Genomic DNA, 11,122 nt, shown 5'->3' on the forward strand with positions numbered 1-11,122 from the left:
GGCCCCCACGGTAACAGAGCGCATGCTCGGAACACGGTCCGGAAATAAGGCCGCTCGCCAATCAGGAGGCTTCCTCCAACCGGAAGTTGATGTGGTTACCTTGGGGATCGGAGAGCCTGGCCCAAGTGAAAAGTCTCAATTAAGTGAGCCAGTGAGTTTCGCGGCCGGGGGACTGTAGGCCAAAGATGTACGAGCTGCAACCCATGTACAAGACGATCCAAGGTCGCAAAACGTTGGCAGAAACCCGACCTGGAACTGCAAGATGGCAACTTCCGCAGGCTCCTGGGTCACGAAGGTCTTGTCTCTACATGATGTCCAAACCGCTGCCCTTGCTCCTTAGACGAACAGGAATGCTGAACGTCAGCTTCTCACTGAACAGTTGTGGATTCTTACGTGTAAAATCACGTGAAGTATCTCAGTTAATTTACACAACACTCAGAATCCCACCGCGGTCCCATCTTTAAATAGGAATATTAGGTTAGGGTGACAGATTCCTAAAGGCCACACAACAGCCCTCTGGCCTTTCCTGAATAGTGAAACAATAGCTAAAGAAAGAAATCTGGGTCAAAATAAGTTGCATGCGCTTGCCCACACTTATTTTAACCTGCAGGCAATTCCATTGTTGAGTGGACCTGGACATCAGTCTGGTTTTGCCAAATGGCTATACTAGCTGAAACAGGAAGACCATGCCCTTATGTGTCTACAGATTTGACCACAGGGACCATAGCCTCAAACGATATCACATTCTTCTTTTTTTTTTTTTAATCTGAAGTTCTTTTCCACTTACATTTCTGCCTCTGATACCCCCTCCTACTACAACACTTGGTCTTATTACCTGTAAACCAACTTTCCGTCTTCAATCATATGATCATTAACTTCTTCCCTGTTTGTCTCGGAAATGTTTCTTAAATTGGCTTCCAATTCCTCTCCACTCCTACTCTGCTTGTCTTCAGACGTTTTCTGATTGGTCTCAAAGTGTGTGTTTTGAAATTTTCAGTGGGACCTTTAGAACACAAAAATTTTAAGGGCAGATAGCCTAGTCGGTCATCGATGGGAGGAGAGGCCCTTTTTCCTGTGAAGGTTCTGTGGCCCAGTATAGGGGAATGCCAGGGCCAGGAAGCCGGAGTGGGTGGACTGGTGAGCAGGGGGAGGAGGGAGGGGATAGGAGATTTTCGGAGGGAAAACCAGGAAAGGTTATAACGTTTGAAATGTAGATAAAGAAGATATCTAATTTTTTTAAAAAAAGGAAAAAATACATTATATCAAAATTTTTAATAAAAATCTGAAAAGATTGTTAAAGAAAAAAGTTTTAAGGGCATTTTGAAGTAAGAATAACTCTGCCTGCTATAATACCAACCTACTAGGCAAGATGCCCCCTGCAATATAATGGTGGCGTAAGTGTCGTGGAGGTAACTAACCACTTTCTGCTTTGTTTTGAGACCTACTCCACAGGACAGAACTCTAGCCTGGTACTGTAAGTCAGTTCAAAGCCCATGACTGGGGTGATCATTGGACCCGGGGAGAAATCTACTTCTGGTTTCCTGAATGCATGTAGTTTCAAACTGCCTTCTAAGACTTGTGTTTACACCCCTACATAAGTGTTACTCTCGGCCTTTTGTCTTTGCAGTGAGTAGAAGTTAGTGCAAAAGCCTCATATCTGGTCAGAGTGTTGAGACTGAGCACTCAGTCCTCAGTGGGACACAGCGATGCTCTCCCTTGCAGGCCAAGGCTCAGGCTCATCGAGGAAGTGAGGTTCCAAATGGCCGATTCAGTAAAGGGTAGTGCCTCTGAGTCCCATGAAGTGGCTTATGTATTTGTATTTGGAGTAGACAGGACATCCTGAGTGTATCTTGTAAGCTGTTGTTGGGGAGAGCTTCCAGAACTATAGTTTACCCTAAGAGACCATTTTTTCTGATACCTGGTGTGTATGTACATGTTCCAGAAGAGGCAACTGGGCACGTCGGGGTATTATAGGCTGCCTATGTGGACCCGCCCAAAGATTACTGTGGGGATTGATTCCCGCCCTTCTGCTGCCAGTCGCCCTTTAGTGTGGCACCTCTGTTAGCCTGATGGAGGAGCTTAGACATGGACAAGACATCATGAACAAGACAGACAGCACATGCGGCTCCACCAACCATACAGTTGCTTTTATTGCTCCTTCATGACTTTGCTTTGTAATTTTGCTACTGCTATGAACCAAATGTAAATACCTGATTGTGAGGATATCTGACATTTGGCCTCCGAAGGGGCTGTGACCCACAGGTTGAAAAACCGCTGTTTTAGAGTGTCTTGGGATTTGTCATTGTTGTTGTTTTTGTTTTTTGAGCAGGGTTTCTCTATGTAGCCCTGGCTGTCCTAGAACTCACTTTGTAGACCAGGCTGGCCTCGAACTCAGAGATTTGCCTGCCTCTGCCTCCCAAGTGCTGGAATTAAAGGTGCACCATCACCATCACCACCACCACCACTGCTGCCACCATCACTGCCAGTTGAGTGTCTTGGGATTTTAATGGTGGCTAATTATTTGGGCAAATAGATAACACCTAGTTATTCTGTGATTTGTTAACTATTTTGAAAGGGTTGGCCAGAGGAAGTCATAAATCCTCTTTGTCTCCACTGCATGCCATACTGCACCACTCCAAATGTCCAGCAGCCATGTGTGAATGTTAGCTGTTTTGTTTTCTGCCCAGTGCACAGACACTCTGGCTAAATGCAGTTCATTCCTCTGAGCAGATGCAATGTCAGGCAAATGAGCACTCTCAATTATGTCAAGAGTAAAGATAACTGCATATCCTGTCTGAAAATGTTCTGTTCTGCTCATAAATACAAATATCAGCAAATAAAACTAAGTGAACTGCCACTTCTTCTATGTGTAGGAAACAAAATTTGTTCATCTGATGTAAGAAGATTACTGTCATTGAAAAACAGGCTGTAGTTAGAAGAGCTCTAGATAACACTGCATTGTGAGAGAATACTAGCCATTTAAGGCCTGGAGATTTTGCCCAAGTCTCTATCCTCTTCCATTTCACTTCCTTATAGGTAACATTGGGGTGATGTGAGGGATGGTACAGGGATGGTAAGCCCTTATTTTGATAGTCTTCTATGATGGGTTTGAGACCACTGGAACTTCTTGCCTCAAAGGGTATTTATCTTTTATATTAGGCAAGGGTTTGCTTTCATTTGTTGTTACCTCAACTGGGGCAGTTAATCTTATTCATTCTACATCTGTTTTTTTGTTTGTTTGTTTTGCACAAATTCTCCTGGAATTTGTGGAAGGAGACTGTTGGTTTTCTTCCATGAGGTCTTGTTTGATCCCTTCACAAGTGGCATGGAAAAAATGTTGGGATAGGGGCTTTTTAGTGTTCCTGAGTTAAAGAAAGATACTACCCGCTTTGGGAGGTGAATATGTGAGCGTTCTGTTTCCAAAGAGTCACATCTCAACAAATGAACAGGGGCACAGTTTACCAGTAAAAAGAGGGGATGCCTTAGTTTCTTCCAATTTAAATTATAGGTGTGATGGTTTGAATGAAAGTGGCTCCCACTGGCTCATAGGGAGCGGCACGATTTGAAAGGACTAGAATATGTGGCCTTGTTAAAGTAGCTATGACTTTGTTGGAGGAAGTGTGTCACTAAGGGTAGGCTATGAAGTGTCAGATGCTGAAGTAGGGGCTCAGTGTCTCTTTCTTCTGCCTGCTGATCTGGATGTATCACTCTCAGCTCCTGTCCCCTGCCATGAGGTTACTAGACTAAGACTCTGACCTGTAAGTCAGCCCCGGTTAAATGCTGTCCTTTATAAGAGTTGCCTTGGCCCTTCTCCCTAGCAATGGAAGAACACTAAGACAATAGGATTTGCCTTAAAGGCAAGAAGGATAAAGTAGTAAGCCCCACTGTTTGCATTTTATTTTTATTCTGAGGCTGATTTTAGCCTGGTAAGAATGAAAACAGTGGCCCCAGGCTTTGTTTCCTGTTGGTCAATGATGAACTCTATTTCTCTTACCATGGTAGCAATGAAAACCTCCCTCTTTTTCAGGAGCAGCCCTGTTCTATTCTGCATTTTCTTCAAGTTCTCTCAGGCCTGCTACTTCAGTGAGAGAATTCCTATTTCAGTTTCTTGGAGTCTTCCTGAAATGACCGGGCTTTTTGCAATAGTTACAAATATCTTTGTCTTTTTGAAGATGGAATGAATTATATTTTCTTTTCTGTGAGTTTAACTGTTCTTGTAAGCTCATAATTTGAATATGTCTTTTTTTCTTTTTTAATAATAGTTCTAGAAATTGCTAAAGTACCAAGGCTGTCTGTGCAAAGGGAGACCCATATCTTCTGACTTTCAGTAATGCAGAATTTAATAAGCTATCAGTTCCTTGACCTCAAAGTTATAGGAATTCCTGAGTGGGTGCAGATGTGACAAAGAAGTCAGGTATGGTTCTCTAGCCTGATCTTACACTGCTGTATTTTGGCCCAGTCAGTAATTTCTGGAAAAACTTGGGTACCACAGCAGAGATAGTTCCTAAGTCACAGCAAGACCTTTAGTGTCAGTGATCTGTTTGATCAAAGTCCTGAAGGGAAAGCAAGTGAAACTGCCCAAGCTTCTCCTCTTCCTCCTCTCTCCCCTTCCTTCCCTCCCTCCCTCCCTTCTTCCTTCCCTGTCATGTCACCCAAAGGGCCAATCCCTTTGCTTCCGTGTGAGAAGCCATCTTCTACTTGAGCATCCTGCCATGCTTATCTGTTTATCTAGACCCAGAGCAGCCAGGCCAAGCAACTCCGGATTGAATCCTCTGAGCTTATGACCAAAATAAACCTTTCTTTCTATGGGTCTGTTACCTTGGACATTTTGTAAAAGTTATAAAAGAGACAGAGGTGACTAATCCTAGAGAGTGCCTTTGAGAGACACTCGTTGGAAAACAAAGTAATGAGAGAGACGGGAAGATGATGTGGGAAAGGTGCCCTACCACAACTAGTGGATTTGGCCAGTGCACATCTTTTAGCAAAACAAGATTAACAGATTAGAAACCGTTTCCCAGGTATATCAGCTTAATATGTTATCTTTTTGTTTTGGTTCAGTTTTGAGTCAGAGTCAAGGATGACCTTGAACTCCTGACCTTCCTACTTCTGCCTCCCACAAGTTAGGATTGCAGGTGTGCACGACCACACCATCAGTTTACTTCTACAGATATTTCTAAAATCTGGCTTCCTCTCTGCCAAAAGTTTAATTACATCAAATTTACTTTAAGGATACAACCGACTTCGATTATGGATTCTAGGATTGGGTAGCATCTAACTCTATAAGACAGAGTCACCATCAAGCCGAGCTGAGCAGAGGTATTTGGCTTTGTTCGCAGAAGACACTGAGAAATCAGAAACAGAAAGAAAACTGGATGGATTCATCACGTTGCTTTTCTTGTCTGGTATGGTGGTGCATGGCTGTGATCACAGCCCTTGGGAAGTAGAGGCAAGATCAGTAAGGCAGGGCCAGCCTTGGCTACAATTCTGAGTTTGAAGCTGGCCTGGTAACAAGAGACCCTGTTTGAAAAGAAAGCTGTATATTCCAGGCTGGCCTCAAATTGACTGTGTAGCCTCTGGTAGATTAGAAGCCCCCTGCCTTGGCCTTCCACATTCTGAGATCATAAGCACAAACCACACCACACTTAGCCAAGAGTTCCTCCTCTCAGAGGGCTAAGAGACTTGTTAGTCTAGGGTTCAAGTTCACTCTGGTGTATAAAAGGACCTGAGTTCCAACCCCAAGGTGGAAAACAGGAGACCAACCCATTTATCATGCCTATTCAGGTCACCTGTCCCCTCCCAACGAGCTGCTATGTTCTGATTGGTTGTTGCCAGCACACTCTACACTCTTGTTGACAGTTATCATGTCAGATTTGCTTCCCAACACATCCCAGCATCCATACAATGACTGGCAAGTCTGTCACTCAAGTTATTGATACACAAGTGACCATATAAAGGTGTTCCCAAGGACTAGAACTGTCCCTGAAGCTAGAGCAGATCTGTAGGTGTGTGGGGAAAAAAGGCCACATTACAGTGGTTGAACTAGCAGTGGGGGGGTTAAACACACATTAGTGGTCAGACTATATATGGCAACTGTGAGAAAACAAAGACTAGCTTAGAAAATCAGCATGGGTTTCAGAGCCACACAGATCAAAATGTCAGGGCTGGCAAGATGGCTCAGTGGGTAAAAGGGTCTGCTACACAATCCTAATGGCTTCACTTTGATCCCCAGAACCCACAGTGAGAACCCAAGAAGAGGACTGCCTCTCACGAGTTGACCTCTGATTTCCACACACACTATGGTGCACTTACACAGATGCACCACACAAACACACAATAATTTAAAGGACTGGCAAGGTGGTTCAGCAGTTAAGGGTGCTTGCTCCCAAGCCTGCAGACATGAGTTTGATTCCTGGAATCTATGTAGAGGAAGGAGAGAGCAGGCTTCTTGTTACTTTTCCTGTGATTGCCACACTTGCACTGTGGTCTGCAGGAAGTCGGAGCTGCTGAGCCTGAAGCTGCTTGTGTTCTGACAGAATCCACCTTTCTCCATACTTGAGTGAGCAGCATCAATGCTAACAGCCAATGGCATCTCCTCATCCCAGCTTGTCCTTCAGGGGGGGCACACAGTAAACTCCCCCACAAAGAGCACACAGGGAGTCAGCAGCCTGTAACTCAGTCTCTGTCCCAGCTGTCCGCATTCCCAAGGCACTGGTCCTCAGCTTCGCCTGAGGTTGCACGACACTGAGCTGAAAGGTCAGTTTCTCCAGGGTCCTTTCTCTTCTTGGAGCTTATGGACTCTAGAAGACAAGAAGCAGAAAGCACTATGGCCTCCTTCAGGATTATTAAATAATTCTCATGTCACAGTCCAGAGAAAAGCACTTTGTACTCCAAGATAAGAATGGCAGTATCAACTTACTGGTTGTGTTTAAAACAATAAAACCTTGATCATTACTCATAAACCTGTACTCTATGAAGGGCAGTTGTGCGTGTTTTTCTGTCCCTGCGTTCACCATTATGAGAACTTGCTACTTTTATCATGAACATGATGACCAGGGGTCCCTGCAGTTCCATCCTCTGTTTCTGACACAACACTGCAAACTTAGAGACCTTCACAGGTTTTTGTTTTTCCATAAAACTTATTTTCAGTTAAGCCTTCTCAGGCACTCATCAGGTGATCTGACCTTTCAGGAATGCATCTGCCTCTGAGTCAAGCCTGGAGAGGTGGCCCAGTGGGTGACAAATTTTCCATGTCAGCTTGGCTAGCTGAGTTCGATCCAGCAGATGGAAAGAACTGACTTTAAAAATGTTGCCCTTTGACCGCCACATGCATGTAAAACCATGTGCGCGCGCGCGCACACACACACACACACAAAATTTTAAAATAAAGCAAGGTTAAAAGGATTAAAAGGCCCAAAGGTTGTCCTGACTCAGAAGAGGACACACACCTCCCAGAAGTTGCACTTTCTGTAAGTGACAAGGGACAGCACTGAGAGCTGAGCCCCTTGGTGACCCTTGGGTATTAGGAGCTGTAACCTGAGATGTAATTCAACCTCTGGAGTGCTTGCTTTCTTAGCTCCACTGGACGAACCCTGACGCTGGTTTTCTGGAACTTCTTGTTGTTGCTGCTGTTCGGTTTAGGTGCATTAACCCACATGAATTGTGCTAAAAAGAAAGAAAAACTGCAAATGAAGTACTTGAGAATTCTCAAAGAGCAAACGATTAAGTGCATCTTGTTTCTGGCACTCCATCAGGCTGTACTTGCTGCCTGGCTTTGTAACTGAGGCCTCGTGACTGATTTCAAGAGCTAGTCTCGCTCTGCCCAGACGGGATTGATTGCCCACCATGTTACCCCAGAGCAGCGCTCTCTGAGCACAGCAAGTCTTTGGTCAGTGCCTGTCAACTGACTGAGCTGCAGGAGCTTGGGGACTTTTTGGTCCACAGGTTTAGGGTGTAATTCTGTCTCCTACAAAAGAGATCCATTCATAGCTCTTGCAAGTGTAAAGGCTACCCTATTGTATTAGCACATATGCTGGATAAAAAGTACAGTTCAGAGGTAGGAGACATCGCTCAGCAGTTAAATGTTCTTGCTGCTCTCCCAGAAGACCAGAGTTCAGTCCCTAGCATCCATATAGAGATGCTCACAACTGCCTGGAACTCCAGCTTAAGGGGATCCAGTGCCCTCTCTGGCCTCCAAGGGGTACCTGCACATACATGGGATATATACACACTAAGTAAGTTTTAAAAATAGTGTCTACTAACTTTGACTAATAAACTTTTACAAAAAAGAAATTTACAATTATCCGGGGTTTTCCCCCAAATATATTTGAAAAGAATGTTGTTCTCGGGGTCTACCAGCATCATTCAAGTACCCATTAACAGCAATCACTGAGCCCAGTCTACCCTGGAATAGACTAAAAGTGAAACTTCCTGCTGAGCGGTAAGTGCCTGTGCTTTCAGAGTAGTGGGTGCAGGAGTGTGAGGTAACCAGCTCTCTAGAAGGGAGCAGAGGGGTAGATCTAAAGCCAAACACTCACCCCTTCATGACCAGAAACTCCAGCAGCTAGTCCCACTAGAACAATGGAGGATGTTTACTCACAGAGGATGGGAGCCTAGGAAGAGGAGGGGGGACAGTTCTAAAGAAGGGCAGAGCTGCTGTGAGAGGCTCAGACTAGCCCAGTGCATGGTTCTCTGGCACACACCTCTCCTTCCAAGGCGGCCCAAGTAGAAAATGGTTCATATAATAGAGCACTATCCAGTTAGCAGAAGAGTAAGACCAAGCCCTGAGCAGTCAGCACTTTCACCACAGCGCCAAAAGTCCATGAGGGAAGCTGCTTAACACATAAGAGAAGGTCCAGGCTCACCTTACACAGGCTTCACCTGATGCACAGCCATCTCTGTTGTTTCGGGGCCTATGGTGAAGAAGGGCTTGGTGAGGCAGAGCCATTTGCCTCCTGGAAGTCAGGAAACAGACACAGGGATAGACATGGACAAGAAGCATCCTGCAGAGGCTTGCCTCCAGTGCCTTACTTATATAAGTAGACCACATTCCCTAACATTTCCTTCATTTCTCAATTCCTAATGCACATAGTGATAAACAGTACTCCAAGGATAAGAGTGGAAGTTCATTAAGTCTGAAGTACCTAGCATGTGGTCAGCTCTCAAAACAGTTGCTTAAAATATACAGCAAACTAGAAACACAGTTTTGCATACTTTCTGAGTTCATTCTCTCACTACCTGGGTGAGGCCTATCATCACAGGTCAGACACCTATTTACAATTTGAAACAATACCTTTTTAAATTTAAAGTATCTTTTCATACAATATATTCTGATCCGGGCATCTCCTCTGAGGTCCTCCTCAGCCATCCAATTCCACACTTTCTCTGTCTCTCTAGAAAACAGCTATGCAAACCAACAACAACAACAACAACAAAAACCCAATACAGAAAAAATGTTCAAGAAACACATGTACCATACACATGCTGAGACACATGCACACACACAAAACCCATAAAAACATAAAATCAGAAGTCATAATATATAAGCAAAAGACCAGTAAGTTAAAAAAATGCCCAAAGTATTAGAAGACAAAGATCTCCAAAAATTCCATTAAATTAATTTTCTCTTACTACACTGAGACTCCATTGGGAGGAAGTAATTTTTGCTTTGCAAGTGATTGGCAGTGGGAGATAGCTTCCGTGTTATGGATGGAGGCGTGTGTCCACCGCTCCCAGTGCTTGGACCTGTGCACACTGCCCTGGTCTCTGAGAGCTCGTATGTACCTCAGGCTGGTTGTATCTAGGAGTCACTGATTCCTTGGCATCTTCCATTCTCATGTCTCTTACAACTTGTCTGCCTCTTTTTCTACATAGCTCCCTGATTCCTGAAGGGGGCATTTGATGATAGCATCCCATTTAGGACTGAGTGTTCCAATCTCTCTCACTCTCTGTACATTATGCAACTGTGGGTCCCTGCATTCTCTGTATTCCTCCAGAGTGGAAGCTTCTCTGGTGATGGCTAAGTGAGATGCTAATCTACAGGTGCAGCAGCATGTCATTAGGAATCATTGCTATATTCCTTTAGCAGAGCAATAGTATTTGGTTTTTCCCTAGGTCCATGGTCTATCTAGTCTCATGTTCTTGACCACCCAAATAGTGGCAGGCATGGGCTCCATCTCATAGTGTGGGTCTTAAATCCAACAGAGAATGGTTGGTTACTCCCACAGTGTGTCTGCCACCACTGCACTAGCATACCATGCAGATTTGAAGCAACACTTGGGAAAGTGTGCTGTGTCCTCTTCCTGTAGCTGGTTTCTTCTGGATAAATAGGATTAGGACTAAGCTCACATAGTAAAGCTAAAAGAATATCAAAATATTAAGAATACAATTGTTGAGCACCTCCAGCTGGAATCTCTGTGTTCTAGGTCAGAGCAAACATTCCGTCACAATGCCTGAAATAAATACCGGCCATCTTGATAAAAAACAGGTTCAGCTTCTAGCAGAAATGTGTATTCTTATTGATCAAAATAATAAAATTGGGACTGACACCAAGAAAAATTGTCACCTGAATGAAAACATTGACAAAGGATTAATACATCGAGCTTTAGTGTCTTCTTGTTTAATACTGAAAATGAGCTCCTGTTACAGCAGAGATCGGACGCTAAAATTACCTTTCCAGGTTGTTTCACCAATAGTTGCTGTAGTCATCCACTAAGTAACCCAGGCGAGCTGGACGAGAACAAGGCCATTGGTGTGAAGCAAGAGGCACAGAGGTGCTTAAAAGCCGAGTTGGGAATACCCTTGGAAGAGGTTGATCTAAATGAAATGAATTATCTAACAAGAATTTACTACAAGGCCCAATCTGATGAATTGATTACATTCTGTTTCTGAGGAAGAATGTAACCTTGAATCCAGATCCCAATGAGATTAAAAGCTATTGCTATGTATCAAAGGAAGAACTCAGAGAAATTTTGAAGAAGGCAGCCAGGTGAAATTAAGTTAACTCTGTGGTTTAAGATTATTGCAGATAGCCGGGCGTGGTGGCGCATGCCTTTAATCCCAGCACTCGGGAGGCAGAGGCAGGCGGATTTCTGAGTTCGAGGCCAGCCTGGTCTACAAAGTGAGT

General features: G+C 44.2%; 1 pseudogene; it reads left to right on the top strand.

Annotated features, from left to right (window-relative positions):
- Positions 1 to 10,444: 10,444 nt before the first annotated feature.
- LOC110327037 lies at positions 10,445 to 10,988 on the top strand (annotated as a pseudogene).
- Positions 10,989 to 11,122: the final 134 nt, after the last annotated feature.

The sequence above is a fragment of the Mus pahari genome, chromosome 9 (assembly GCF_900095145.1).
Source record: "Mus pahari chromosome 9, PAHARI_EIJ_v1.1, whole genome shotgun sequence".
In the NCBI taxonomy this organism is placed as follows: domain Eukaryota; kingdom Metazoa; phylum Chordata; class Mammalia; order Rodentia; family Muridae; genus Mus; species Mus pahari.